Source organism: Hyla sarda, chromosome 9 (genome assembly GCF_029499605.1).
Source record: "Hyla sarda isolate aHylSar1 chromosome 9, aHylSar1.hap1, whole genome shotgun sequence".
Taxonomy (NCBI): domain Eukaryota; kingdom Metazoa; phylum Chordata; class Amphibia; order Anura; family Hylidae; genus Hyla; species Hyla sarda.
Window position 1 is genome coordinate 7,944,637 of NC_079197.1, and position 16,281 is coordinate 7,960,917.

General features: G+C 43.5%; 1 protein-coding gene across 4 annotated transcripts in view; it reads right to left on the minus strand.

Annotated features, from left to right (window-relative positions):
• Positions 1-16,281, minus strand: part of TRAF2 (TNF receptor associated factor 2) — a 49,058-nt gene that overhangs the window by 21,153 nt on the left and 11,624 nt on the right. For 2 of the 4 annotated variants that reach the window (XM_056538420.1, XM_056538417.1), the window contains exon 2: positions 13,760-13,982. The exons of 1 other annotated variant lie outside the window; for it this stretch is intronic. The gene's annotated coding sequence lies outside the window, so the exon portion shown is untranslated. Of the gene's footprint in view, positions 1-6,106; positions 6,219-13,759; positions 13,983-16,281 lie in introns of those variants that run through there. One more of the 4 variants, XM_056538419.1, reaches the window with a different exon arrangement.

Genomic DNA, 16,281 nt, shown 5'->3' on the forward strand with positions numbered 1-16,281 from the left:
ACATAAACACTGGAGACGCTGAGGGATTGGGTCACATGCCAACGGGCATCACAAGATTTTACCCGGGAAAATGCTGCATGATATGCCATCTGTTTTCCTGTAAATATTTGCAACTGTAGCGCCATGTGACATCTCGGCTATACCACAGAGCTATACAGCTACGGGGCACCAAGCGATAGATGCCATTGTATGGCCATTATGGGAAAGGTAATGTCTCCCAACCAGGGTGCCTCCAGCTGTTGCAAAACTACAACCCCCAGCATGCCCGGACAGCCGTTGGCTGTCCGGGCATGCTGGGGGTTGTAGTTTTGCAACAGCTGGAGGCACACTGGTCAGGAAACACTGCCTTGTATAAAGTCTCTGGTCCAGACTGTATTGACCCCTACAGTATTTTAAAGGGGTACTCCGGTGGAAGACTTTTTTTTTGTTTGTTTGTTTTTTTAATCAACTGGTGCCAGAAAGTTAAACAGATTTGTAAATCTTAATCCTTCCAGTACTCATCAGCTGCTGTATGATCCACAGGAAGTTCTTTTATTTTTGCATTGACCACAGTGCTCTCTGCTGACACCTGACTGTCCAGAGTAGAAGCAAATCCCCATAGCAAACATAAGCTGCTCTGGACAGTTCCTAAAATGGACAGAGGTGTCAGCAGAGAGCACTGTGGTCAGACAAAAGAAATTAAAAAAGAAAATAACTTTTTCTGGAGTATACAGCAGCTGTAAAGTACTGGAAGGATTAAGATTTTTTTTTTAAATAGAAGTAATTTACAAAACTTTCTGGCACCAGTTGATTTTAAAAGGGGTATTCCAGGGAAAAAAAACTTTTTTTTTTTTTTTTTTTTTATAAATCAAATGGCTGCAGAAAGCTAAACAGATTTGTAAATTACTTCTATTAAAAAAATCTTAATCCTTCCAGTACTTATCAGCTTTTGAAGTCGAGTTCTTTTCTGTCTAAGTGCTCTCTGATGACACCTGTCTCGGGAGCTGTCCAGAGTAGAAGCAAATCCCCATAGCAAACCTCTTCTACTCTGTGCAGTTCCCGAGACAGACAGAGGTGTCAGCAGAGAGCACTGTTGCCAGACAGAAAAGAACAACTCAACTTCAGAAGCTGATAATTATTGGAAGGATTAAGATTTTTTTAACAGAAGTAATTTACAAATCTGTTTAACTTTCTGGAGTCAGTTGATATAAAAAATAAATAAATAAATCAAGTTTTTTCCTGGAATACCCCTTAATGTTTTCCAGTGGAGTACCCCTTTAATGAAACCATATATTATATACACTATTAGATTACTCATCCTATTGCATTAATGGGCATACCATGATGTAAACTGGCATACCGCTGTGCCAACACATACCAGAACATGTTGTACTTTTGGGCATGGCAGGACAGAGCTGGTTACCTGCAGGTGACTATATAGACTCCACGGGAGCTCTATATCAAGAACAAGATGTCTTTTTTGGCTTTTCTGGGGTGTGTTACCAATCGCAACATAAGAGTGTACGCACACAAGCCAATCCGCCTTAATACTATGTGATCTACGGAGCAGTAAACTGGAGCTAATTTTTTCCAAAAACAGCACCACCCCTGTCCTTTAGGTTGTGTGCGGTATTACAACTAGGCTCTACTTACTTCAATGGAACTAAATCATAATACCACATACAAACTAAGGACAGGGGTGGCGATTTTTTTATTTTTTTTAAGAAATAAAAATCCATTTTTTATTCCTGGATAAACCATATAAAGAGTACCTGTCACCAAACTAAATGTTTAATATATTGTTCCTTCTGTAATTATAAGACACTTTTCTATTTACTTGCTGTTAAAATTCTCATCCTTTATATGTTTTTGATGTGATTGAAAAAAACAGCCACTAGGTGGCTCTGTTCTGTTCCCTGCCGCAAGTCAAACAGTTAGTTTGGTCTTCTCCCGGCCTGGCAGGAGACCAAACTCAGAAATGCGTGCGGGGCATGGGGAGGCACAGCTCTCGCAGGATTCAGTGACTTCACGCCTGCTGGGGAACGCCCACTTTCTCCCGCTGGGAGCTCACACAATGTGAGCATGGGAAAGATATAATACACAGCTTTTTAAAGCTCGGGAAAAAAAAAATTAAAAAGGGCTGGAGGGGTGTCAGGAGTAGTTCGGGAATATAATTTAAGTTTAGAAAATATAGTTTGATGACAGGTAGTCTAACGCTAGGTTCACATCACCGCTGTGCTCTGCCCAATTTTTTTTGGGGGGGGGGCGCCTACTGGACCCTGAACGAGTCAAAGCATAACAGGCATCACCAGGTCTCGACCAATCCCATTAACTTAGAATGTTATTTTAGGGGAATTGAACATAGAGAAGAAGAAAATGTAGAAAAAAAGCCATGCATATATTATTTTCTAGGGATCGACCAATTATCGGTATGGCCGATATTATTTTCTAGGGATCGACCAATTATCGGTATGGCATGCTGGGAGTTGTAGTTTTGCAACAGCTGGAGGCACCCCTAGGCGTGGTGCGGGGGGAGCGGTGGCGGTGATAGGTCTCAGGACCCCCGGACAGGCAGGGGGAGAGAAGCGGGTGGCGGCGGCGGCCTATGGCACCGCAAAAGCCACTGCAGTGCATTGATTTAAAGCGCCCGCTGTGTCGCGGGGGGATAAATAGCCGATAACTTATACCGGAATATCGGTATAAGTTATCGGCTATCGGCCCTAACCTGCACCGATTATCGGTATCGGCCCTAAAAAAACGATATCGGTCGATCCCTATTATTTTCCCTATCATTTAGCAATGGAGATCCCTTTAGCGGTAATGTGAACGAGGTCTAATCATGCCAAAAATATCTAACATATGAACCCCCCCCCCCCCCCCCAGGATGGGAGTGTCGGCCTCGGTCACTCTCACTGCTCGGTGAACGTCTGAGGTGTGAATGTGCGATTGTCACCAGGATCTCACTTTATTTCTTCACATTCTACATTGACGCCTTTCCCTGTCTGAGGATTGGTCACCGCATACTGCACGGATGTGGTCACATGTTGGGGGGGGGGGGGGGGGTGGACATTCATCTAGTCTGTCTATTACCTTACATGGTGCTGAGGATGTGGACAGGGACAGCAGATGAGCCTATTTTATTTTTGGTCTTAAAGGTACTACGGTGGTAAAGTTTTTTTTTTTTTTTTTTTTTTTTTAAATCAACTGGTGCCAGAAAGTTAAACGGAATTGTAAATTACTTCTATTTAAAAATCTCAATCATTCCAGTATTTATTAGCTGCTGAATACTACAGAGAAAGTTCTTTTCTTTTTGAATTTCCTTTCTGTCTGACCACAGTGCTCTCTGCTGACACCTCTGTCCATGTCAGGAACTGACCAGAGCAGGAGAGGTTTGATAGGGGGATTTGCTCCTGATAAGGAGAGAGGTGTCAGCAGAGAGCACTGTGGTCAGAGAGAAAAGAAATTCAAGAAGAAAAAAAACTTCCTCTGTATTATACAGCAGCTGATAAGTACTGGAAGGATTAAGATTTCTACATAGAAGTAATTTACAAGATCTGTTTAACCAGTTGATGATAAAAAAAAAAAAATGAATACGTTTTCCACCGTAGTACCCCTTTAAACTTTTAGGTCACAGTTCTGCTTACCTATCTGATCCCATGTTTGGTCTTCCTTTTGGGGAGGATGTCATGTGACCATTTCAGCCAATCAGCTATCACTCCAGCCATCACCTCTCAATCATTGGAGCCCTGCAGACAAGAGCCTCATGATCTTTGGGTGGAAAGGCACCAACAGGGGGCACTCCGTTTACCTATACCACAGTGTTTCCCGAATGGTGTGCCTCCTGCTTTTGCTAAACTAAAACTCCCAGCATGCCCAGACAGCCAAAAAACTGTGTTTCCCAACCAGGGTGCTTCCAGCTGTTGCTAAACTACAACTCTCAGCATGCTCAGACAGCCAAAAGATGGTGTTTCCCCAACCAGGGTGTTTCCAGACATTGCTAAACTACAACTCTCAGCATGCCCAGACATTCGTTGGCTATTCGGGCATGCTGGGAGTTGTAGTTTGTCAAAAGCTGGAGGCTCGCTGGTTGGGAAACACTACGATATCACGAGACTAACCACATATCCACAGGGGACACAAGGGTGGAAATGAATGAGATCAGGGGAGTGTAGGCTGCGGACATTATCTAGTCTCAGAACTTTCTCCCCCAAATGACGCATCTATTCCTGATAAGAAGGGAAAAAAATCCCCAAATATATCGAAATTTCTGTAAAAGGACATGAGGCCATGTAAGATGAGCACATTTTAATATAGCAGACGATCACTGAGGCTGTCATGTGACGTCCGCTCCAAAAGAGAGACTGAATGAGGGATCGGAATGGGATCGAAGTACTCCGGGGACGTCACATGACCATCTCAGCCAATCAGCAGCCTCAGTGGTCATGTGCCCTACCACCTGGCTCCCACAACTGAGCATCCCTCTCCTATTGGCTACTAGGACTGCCTGTATAGCCAAGCCAGTGAATGCACGCTCAACCCCTGCTATACTGACTCGGGGGGACAAGGGACCCCCTATTCTTGCAATCAGTGGGGGGTCTCAAGGGTCTTCCACACCATTCAGATACTCATCTTCAATTCAGTGGATAGTTAAAGGGATTATCCCAAAATTATACCCTTATTAAGCTGCTACTATATAGAATTTTTTAAGTGCAACGGTCCCGGGGTGAATGAGAATGTGACTAAAATAAATTCACTTTTTTAGCTGTTAAATTGCTGTTGCTAATGGGGAAAAAAAAAATGTAAAAAAATTCTACATTTTTTTTATATCTAAATTGACAAGAAATGATCTGCTACACAACACAGTGACTGACAATGATTATTTTTGCAAAACGGACTATTCTGGGACACTTACTTACTTACTACACAATACTTCTGCATTTGAACTATTTTGCATTTTTTCCACAGTTTTTCCCCAAATAAGTAATTTTACTATTATTTCCTTCATACGCGGCCAACACAGCTTTCCGCCACCTGCGGCTCTTCTCCAGCTGTTGCAAAGATACAACAATCAGTTGTTGCAAAACTACAACCCCCAGCATGCCCTGACAGCCGCAGGCTGTCAGGGCATGCTGGGGGTTGTAGTTTTGCAACAGCTGGATGGTTACAAGTTGGGGGACCGCTGCATTACATGCTTTGTATTGAGAATTCAATAAAACCTACAGGTTACGGATGGGACACTTGGTATCCTATAGCACAGCGTTTCCCCAACCAGCATCCGAACTACATCTCCCAGCATGTCCACACAGCCGACGGCTGTCTAGGCAAGCTAGAAGTTGTAGTTTTGCAACAGCTGGAGGCACACTGGTTGGAAAACACTGCAATATCATGAGACAAACTATCAGTTATTGCATAACGCCAACTCCCAGCATGCAGACATGCTGGGACTTGTAGTTTATTACCGGCTGGACAGTCACATGCTGAACTCTTCATCACATGCTGTGTTTTGTATTGAGAATCCAATAAACGTACAGGTTACGGACGGGACACTTGGTATCCTATAGCACAGCGTTTCCCCAACCAGCATCCGAACTACAACTCCCAGCATGTCCACACAGCCGACGGCTGTCTAGGCAAGCTAGAAGTTGTAGTTTTTCAACAGCTGGAGGCACACTGGTTGGAAAACACTGCAATATCCTGAGACAAACTATCAGTTATTGCATAACTCCAACTCCCAGCATGCAGACATGCTGGGACTTGTAGTTTATTACCGGCTGGACAGTCACATGCTGAACTCTTCATTACATGCTGTGTTTTGTATTGAGAATCCAATAAACGTACAGGTTACGGACAGGACACTTTGTATCCTATATCACAGTGTTTCCCAACCAGTGTGCCTCCAGCTGTTGCCGAACTACAACCCCCAAGCAAGTCCAGACAGCCGAAGGCTGTGGAAATGTCACACCTTGCTATGGTCTGCATTGAGAATCCAATAAAAGGATATTGTAAACAAGAAGAAGATTACAAAAAAAAAAAAGATTTAATCGGTGAGCGCGGGATACGTTTTCCAGCACTGAACATGCAACAATGAGAATGCAAGAGTCGGTAAATGTAGGTAGGTATCACTTACGGACAATGTAGGTAGGTATCACTTACGGACAATCTATTCCTTTGGTTCCCAGATCCAGATTAAAAGAGAAAGTGCAGGACTTTCATAGGCAGAAACGAAAAGTAAAGAAAAAGAGAAAGTGTCTAAATTGCTCCATCTCCCATTGGCAACCAGAATGACATCCACTGTTTAAATTTAGAGAATCGAAAGGAAACCCTGTCCAGGCTATTTTGTAAGACGCCTGTAATACTATAGGATACAATGTATCTTGCGATGCAAAATAAGCAGCTGCCGCCATCTATATGACTGTGCATCTTTGTATCCTATATCACAGTGCCTCCAGCTGTTGCAGAACTACACCTTCCAGCGTGCAACAATGTGAAGGCAAGAATCGGTAAATGTAGGTAGGTATCACTTACGGACATCAGATTCCCTGGAAAGTGCAGGTCATTCATAGGAGGAAAGGAAACGAAAGAGAAAGTGTCTAAATAGCGCGCACTACAATTACCGGCCTGACATTTGTATATTTTAGAATAATTAAAAATAAAATAAAAACACGAATGTCAGGCCGGTAATTGTAGTGCGCGCTATTTAGACACTTTCTCTTTTGTTTCCTTTCCTCCTATGAACGACCTGCACTTTCTGTTCAGTCTGGATCTGGGGATCCAGGGAATCGGTTTTCTGTAAGTGATACCTACCTACATTTACCGATTCTTGCATGTTGGAAGGTGTAGTAACAGCTGGAGGCACCCTGGTTGGGAGACACTGTGCAGGCTACGGACGGGAAACTTTGTATCCTATATCAGTCATATAGATGGCGGCAGCTGCTTTTTCTGTATTAAAAAGATACATTGTATCCTACAGTATTACAGGCATCTTTTTAAAAAAATAGGGAAACTTTATTATAAAATATACAAAAGTAAAAAAATAAAATAAAAAAAAAATAAAAACACATTCCCTATTTTAAAAGAAGCCTGTAATACAATAGGATACAATGTGTCTCCTAATACAGAAGAAGCAGCTGCCGCCATTGATCACTGACTGTACAGGTAACAGACGGGACACTTTGTATCCTATACCACAGGGTTCCCCAAGCAGGGTGCCTCCAGCTGTTGCCAAACTACAACTCCCAGCATGCTCAGACAGCCTTCGGCTGTCTGAGCATGCTGGGGGTTGTAGTTTGGCAACAGCTGGAGGCACCCTGCTTGGGGAACCCTAACCTATACATTTCTTGCCTATGAAGAGCAAGAGCGAGCATAGGGTGCACGCACAGCACGTTTTTGCTATACAGTTCCCGTATATGGTCCAAGATAAAAACCGTATGGAACCGTATAGAAAACCGTATGCATTGACTTAACATTGTAAGCCGTATGTCAGACGCATCATCCGGTTTAGTCCGTTTTGTCTTTTTTTTTTTTGTTTGTTTTTTTTACCAGTACCCAAAACCGTAGTCTACCATGGATTTTGGTCCGGGTGAAAAACCGTATTAGGCTGGGTTCACACTACAATTTGTAACTATGGTTCCCGTATACTGCTGGGAGGAGGGGGCGGGGCTTAATGGCGGCGCCCGCACTCAGCCGTATAGGGGAACCGTATTTAATGCATGTCTATGAGCCGACCGAAGTGAACCGCGGCCTCCGGTCGGCTGCTTTTTCGGCCGTATGCGGTTTCCCAACCACAGACAAAAACATGGTCGCGTTTTTGCCTACGGTCGGGAAACCGCATACGGCCGAAAAAGCAGCCGACCGGAGGCTGCGGTTCACTCTGGTCGGCTCATAGAGATGCATTAAATACGGTTCCCCTATACGGATGAGTGCGGGCGCCGCGATTAAGCCCCGCCCCCTCCTCCCAGCCGTATACGGGAACCGTAGTTACAAATCGTAGTGTGAACCCAGCCTTAAACAGTTTACGTTTTTTTTTTTTCTTTTAACATGGGAGTCAATGGGAACCGTACAGAACCATATATGTGCGTACACTTCCATCCAGTTTGCGCTATACGGTTTTTGACTTTGCACAGTTCTTTTTCTTGGAATTTCAATCAAACAAGTGAAACCTGTTATACGTTTTTTTTCTTAAATGGAAGAAACCGGACATAATTTTTCACATCGTATACGGATTTGAGGAATCCGTTTTTCATCAAAAACCTGATACGGGAACTGTATTGCAAAAACGTGGTGTGCGTGCACCCTTACCCTGAAGACCCCCGACATCTGTTGCGGTTTTCCGGGCATGCTGGGAGATGTAGTTTGTCAACAGCCGGAGGCACCCTGGTTGGGGACTCAGCAGACTCATTCCCTGACACCCATGGAGTCTGTGGCTCTCCAGCTGCTACAAAACTACAACTCCCAGCATGCCCTGACACCCTAAGCAGAGCATGTGCAGCAGTTAACAGTATAGAGAGGAAGAGGATGCAGAAATGTATTTATTTAGGCAGCACTGCCCTCTTATTATACTGCATCCCATCATATTGATATAATTCTATCCCTGTCCTGATTTTTGCAACAATGTATCAGCCTGGACTCCAGGAAATGCTGAGATGACAGATTTGCTACAATTGTATTCAGTCCAGGATATTCAGCTGCGAAGCCTTTTCAGCCTCTGAGTGCTTGTAAGGTGAGTTCACATTGAGGAATAGGAGAGGAATCCTTGCGAAAAAAAACTCTGCAGCAGAATTTACAGGTTTTTCCTTTTTTTGCAAATAAATTGCGCAAATTTTGCATGAAAATCATGCAGAATTCCGTGGATTTTCCGCGTAGAATATAGGAGGAATTTTTTTTTTTTTTGCTGGACTAAAACCACCAATTGGAATTTCCCTTTTTATTTATTAATTTTTTTTGTTTTCGTGCGGAATTTCCAAGTGAATTTTGCGCAAATTCCATGCGGAAACGATTTCAAGCGGAATTTTTTTTTTTTTTTTATCATTGACTTCAATGGACTTCTGCTTACGTATTGAACATGTTACGTATTGAACATGTTCTTTGTTCTAATGGAATGGAATTCCGCAAGCGGAATTTACGCAGTGTGAACAGTGCAGAGTAAAATGGCAAAGCAGATGTTAATTATTTCTAAGCGGAGAATTCCAGAGGAATTACTCAGGTAAATTCCTCTTGAATTACACAGTGTGAACGCACCCTTAGGCTGTCCGGGCATGCTGGGACTTTTGCAACAGCTGGAGGGACACTGATAGGGAAACACTGCGATATCAGAAGACAAACCAAATGTGCCTCCCCCCCCCCCCCCCCCCTGTGGGTGGGAGACAATGAGATTAGGGAGTGGAGGCTGCGGTCACCATCTCTGACACAGAAGAGGAGTTGCAAAAGAATGGAGGAAGTTGGCTCAGACCTTCCTGCCCTAAATGACCCAACTTTCCCTGATAAGGAAAGAACGAATTCCCTTGATTTCCTGAACAGCGCAGTAAAGAGGATATGAGGCCTGCAAAAGATATGTAAGAGGATGTGGAAATGCAAATAAGGCCCGGAAAGTCTACTATGTCACAATGCAAATCAATGCAAATAGGGCTTGAAAAGCCAAATATAGATTGTTCTCTGTTATCAGCCAATTTTAGGATCCCGGTATTATAGAAGAGGCTTTACTGTAGGACGAGCAAATAAGAATACACTCTCTACAATTACACATTAAGCTCTTGGGAGACATACTGTACAGTGGTGATCTGCAGCCTGTGGCCCAAAACTACAACTCCCAGCATGCACTGACAGCCAGAAGTTGCAACTGTGGTATCTACAGCAATGTTTTTCAATCTGTGGCTCTCCGGCTGTTGAAAAACTACAACTCCCAGCATGCACCGAGTCTGTATTTGCAACATCTATAGCAGTGTTCCTCAATCTATGGTAAAACTACAACTCCCAGCATGCACTGACAGCCTGCAACATCTACAGCAGTGTTCCTCAATCTATGGTAAAACTACAACTCCCAGCATGCACTGACAGCCTGCAACATCTACAGCAGTGATCCCCTACCTGTAGCTCTACAGCAGCTGCAAAACTACAATTCCCAGCATGCACTGATAACAAAAACTGAAACTGTGGCATCTACAGCATTGTTTCTCAACCTGTGGCTTTCCAGCTGTTGCAAAACTAGAACTCCCAGCATGCTCTAACAAACTGCAATTGCAACATCTACAGAAGTGTTTCCCAACACGTGGCTCCCCAGTTGCTGCAAAACTACTACAGCCTGCAACTGCAGCATCTACAGCAGTGTTTGCCAACCAGTGTGCCTCCAGCTGTTGCAAAACTACAACTCCCAGCATGCCCGGACAGCCTTTGGCTGTCCGGGCATGCTGGGAGTTGTAGATTTGCAACAGCTGGAGGCACACTAGTTGAGAAACACGGCTCCAGCTACAGCTCCCAGGTTTCCATGATAGCTGAAGACATGCTGGGAGTTGTAGTTTTGCAACAGCTGGAGGCACACTGCTTGGGAAACACTGATCTACAGCAATGGCTACAAACTGTTGCAAAACTACAACTCTCACTGTCACAAGTCTCCAGTGCTGAGAACCTCCAGACATTTACATTCGGGTACCAGAGATACTATGGGGGAGTATCTCCGTGTACCGGAAGAGTGGTACAGTTGCCCATGGCAACCAATCAGAACGCTTTTTCAATTTTTAAAGAGACCTGTGAAAACTTTAAGACGCAATCTGAGTGGTTGCCATTAGGTACACAAGTATTGATTAATCTCCCCATATGTATCACAGGACAATAAAGAGGCATCCACTGTGTCTGCAGGAAAGATGGTTTCAACTTAGGAAGGATTCTCTACTGTAAAAGGTGGCTGAGCATGGGAGTGTAGGGGGGCATTAAAGGGGTACTCCACAGGGAAAAAAAAAAACTAATTTTAATCAACTGGTGCCAGAAAGTTTAACAGATTTGTAAATGTCTTCTATTAAAAAAAAAATCCTAATCCTTCCACTACTTATCAGCTGTTATGATCCACAGGAAGTTCTTTTTTTAAATTTCCTTTCAGCCTGACCACAGTGCTCTCTGCTGACACCTCTGTCCATTTTAGTAACTGTCCAGAGCAGGATAGGTTTTCCATGGGGATTTGCTCCTATTCTGGACAGTTCCTGATATGGACAGAGGTGTCAGCAGAGAGCACTGTGGTCAGACTGATAGGAAATTCAAAAAGGAAAGAACTGTGAATCATAGCAGCTGATAAGTAATGGAAGGATTAAGATTTTTTAATAGAAGTAATTTGCAAATCTGTTTAACTTTCTGGCACCAGTTGATATATATATATATATATATATATATATATATATATATCTAAAAAAAAAGTAAATAAAGTTTTCCAGTGGAGTAAATAGTTCTAGGCTTTATACATCTGATAATCCAGAACCTATCGGGTCCCATTACTGCCAGATTGTGACGACTCTGCTGTATCCCTGAATCTTCCTTTGCTCATTGGTGCAAACATCCCAAAAATAATGTTACATCCTAAAAATAATATTCAATTCAAAACCTGAATGATGCCCATACACAGTCCAAGCATTGACTCACATTATCCCGTTACACCCGCTGACCTCACATCCGAAAAGAAGGTGCCCTGCGTTACCAAGGCTAACATGTCAAAGCCTGCAGCGCCATTGTTTATTGTGCAAACTGAGGTTTGTTTTGTATCCACAGCACTGTGCGCCGAGAGGAACGTTCTAGACTCATGCCCCCGGCCTAGCAGGTTAGGTAGGGAAACTACCGGTATATGGCAATTCAGTTCCAGCTGCATGCACATGAATTGAAAGGGGTACTCCGGTGGAAAACTATTTATTTTTATTTATTTTGATGCCAGAAAGTTAAACAGATTTGTAAATTACTTCTATTAAAAAAATATTTATCCTTCCAGTACCTTTTACAAGCTGTATGCTACAGAGAAAATTCTTTTTTTATTTTATTTCTTTTTTGTCTTGTCCACAGTGCTCTCTGGTGACACCTCTGTCAGTGTCAGGAACTGTCCAGAGCAGCACAGGTTTGCTATGGGGATTTTCTCCTGCTCTGGACAGTTACTGATACAGGGATCAGGTGTCAGCAGAGAGCACTGTGGACAAGACAAAAAAGAAATTCAAAAAGAAGAACTTCCTCCTTAGCATACAGCTATAAAGAAGTACTGGAAGGATTAAGCTTTTTTAATAGAAGTCCATTACAAATCTGTTTAACTTTCTGGCACCAGTTGATTTAAAAAATATATTTTCCACCGGAGTACCCCTTTAAGATGCAATGCCAGTCATTGCCTGTGGACATGAGGGGTGCCACAAGACCACACTCTGCCTGTGCACAAAAGGTGCACTGCAATACCAGACACCACCTGGGAACATGAGGGGTGCTGCAGTACCAGACACAGCCTGTGGACACGACAGGCACTGCAATCCTAGACACAGCCTGTGCACAAGAGAGGCACAATACCAGACACCGCCTGGGAACATGAGGAGCGCTGCAATACCAGACACCGCCTGTGCACAAGAGGGGCACCACAATCCCAGACACAGTGAACAAGAATGGCATTGCAATACCAGACACGACCTGTGCACAAAAGGGGGCTCAGTATTTGGTCAAAACCAAAGCAGACCCTGCAATCCTGATACAATCCCCAAAAGGTTGGCCCTGCCCCTATGACCCCCTCCCATTTTTAGAGTTTCCTAGAACTATCAAGATAAGTACAGAACACACAGGTAATGTCACGTACACATTTTTGGAATTCTTCAGAAATGTATTTCTACACAATCACGCAATTACACAAGACCGAGTACATCTCCAATACAGACGGCGATATTGTCTCTGCTCTAATACACTCCAGTCCAGGTCTGAAAGAACATAGGACAGTGTTTCCCAACCAGGGTGCCTCCAGCTGTTGCAAAACTACAACTCCCAGCATGCTTGTAAAGCAGCAGGGGGTCAGACCAGCCCAAATACCCTTCAGAGCAATAGGTCATATGGATGCTGTGTCTGTAGGGCAGTGTTTCTCAACTAGGGTGCCTCCAGCTGTTGCAAAACTACAACTCCCAGCATGCCAGTAAAGCAGCAGGGGGTCAGAGCAGCCAAAATACACTTCAGAGCAATAGTTCATATGGATGCTGTGTCTGTAGGGCAGTGTTTCTCAACCAGGGTGCCTCCAGGTGTAGCAAAACTACAACTCCCAGCATGCCAGTAAAGCAGCAGGGGGTCAGATCAGCCAAAATACACTTCAGAGCAATAGGTCATATGGATGCTGTGTCTGCAGGGCAGTGTTTCTCAACCAGGGTGCCTCCAGCTGTTGCAAAACTACAACTCCCAGCATGCCTGTAAAGCAGCAGGGGGTCAGACCAGCCCAAATACACATTAGTGGTAATTCAGAGCAATAGGTCATATGGATGCTTTATCTGTAGGGCAGTGTTTCCAAACCAGGAAGCCTCCAGCTGTTGCAAAACTACAACTCCCAGCATGCCCGGACAGCCTTTGGCTGTCCGGGCATGCTGGGAGTTGTAGTTTTGCAACAGCTGGAGGAACCCTGGTTGAGAAACACTGCCCTACAGACACAGCATCCATATGATACACAGGATTCCAATGCCATCATGGACTTTCTATAGGGAACAATACAGTCGTGTACTTGAGGTCTTTTAGTCAGGAAACATCTCTTGCAATAATTTTCCATATAAAAACCATGACCCATAATTAGACCCATAATTACCAGTGAGGTCCTCGCCCAGGGATCCGCTCCAACCTGTGTTTATCCGAAGGTAAGAATACCGGATAGAGGTTCTGTCTGCTGGTTACTATGCGGACCTTCTGAGTCTATAGATAGTAGTCGTGCTATAATACTTAGATTTTCCATGTAGTTATTAAGATCCATGTGATAGACGAGTGAATCAACACAGAGAGTAATGTGGCATTCCTTAAGAGAAGACGACAATCTGCAATGGAACAAAAAAAGAAAAAAATATATCTATAAAATATATCATAATAAATAATTGGATAGAAGCGGATCTGAAGTTTACTACGGACTGTCAGGTTGAGACATCTCTCAGAACGGTGGTACCAAACCTGCGGCTCTTCAGCTTTTGCATAACTACAACTCCCATCGTGCCTAAGGTTTCCTGCTAGAGATGGGTTTCCAAATGTGTGGCTCATAAAGGGCCAGTGTATATATGTGTGTAATAACATCTATTACACACACCTATCATATACACATTCTACACACACACCTATCATATACACATTCTATTACACACACCTATCATATACACATTCTATTACACACACCTATCATATACACATTCTATTACACACACCTATCATATACACATTCTATTACACACACCTATCATATACACATTCTATTACACACACCTATCATATACACATTCTATTACACACACCTATCATATACACATTCTATTACACACACCTATCATATACACATTCTATTACACACACCTATCATATACACATTCTATTACACACACCTATCATATACACATTCTATTACACACACCTATCATATACACATTCTATTACACACACCTATCATATACACATTCTATTACACACACCTATCATATACACATTCTATTACACACACCTATCATATACACATTCTATTACACACACCTATCATATACACATTCTATTACACACACCTATCATATACACATTCTATTACACACACCTATCATATACACATCATATACACATTCTATTACCCACACCTATCATATACACATTCTATTACCCACACCTATCATATACACATTCTATTACCCACACCTATCATATACACATTCTATTACCCACACCTATCATATACACATTCTATTACCCACACCTAGCATATACACATTCTATTACCCACACCTATCATATACACATTCTATTACCCACACCTATCATATACACATTCTATTACCCACACCTATCATATACACATTCTATTACCCACACCTATCATATACACATTCTATTACCCACACCTATCATATACACATTCTATTACACACACCTATCATATACACATTCTATTACACACACCTATCATATACACATTCTATTACACACACCTATCATATACACATTCTATTACACACACCTATCATATACACATTCTATTACACACACCTATCATATACACATTCTATTACACACACCTATCATATACACATTCTATTACACACACCTATCATATACACATTCTATTACACACACCTATCATATACACATTCTATACACACACCTATCATATACACATTCTATTACACACACCTATCATATACACATTCTATTACACACACCTATCATATACACATTATATACACACACCTATCATATACACATTATATACACACACCTATCATATACACATTATATACATATACAGTGACCCCTCGACCTACGATGGCCCCACCTCATAAACGCCGTTTACGGTGCCCCTGTACTCCGCTGATGATCACTTACCTGTCCTCGTGGCTCCGGTGCGTCCTCTTCGGGATCCCCTGCATCGTCGGCGATCTCCATCGTCGTCATCATGTCGCTGCGCACGCCGTCCCGTCATCCAATAGGAGCCGCGTGCGTAGCGACGTGATGGCGGCGACGGAGAGAGAGGATGACGGGGAAGCAGAGGCCTTGCCGGAGCATCGGGGACACGGCGACAGCGATGGCCGGCGACATCCCGGGGAGCAGTGACGGTCCGGAGCGGCGGGGACAGGTGAGTACAACTTCCTCTAACAGTGGTCTTCAACCTGCAGACCTCCAGTTGTTGCAAAACTACAACTCCCAGCATGCCCGGACAGCCGCTGGCTGTCCGGGCATGCTGGGTGTTGTAGTTTTGCAACATCTGGAGGTCCGCAGGTTGTAGACCACTGTCCTATACTTTACATTGCACGGATCCCTCAACATACAATGGTTTCAACAAACGATGGTCCGTTTGGAAGGGATTACCATCGTATGTTGAGGGACCACTGTACACACACACACACACACTTCTACAGCCACCACACCACCTGGATATGTTCCCTGTAAACCATCCTGCCTGATATGCATGGCTCCTGTGGCCCCTGTTGTCTTCTCTGGCTGCTTGATATTCTCTGCCATCTTTCCCTCCCCTTGTCTACATCTCCCAGCAATCACTGCAGCTCTGCTCTGCCGGCTCACTCTCTGAGAGCAGCCCCCACCCTCCTGCACTGAGCAGCAGAGAGGTTCAGTGTCTGATTGGCTGAG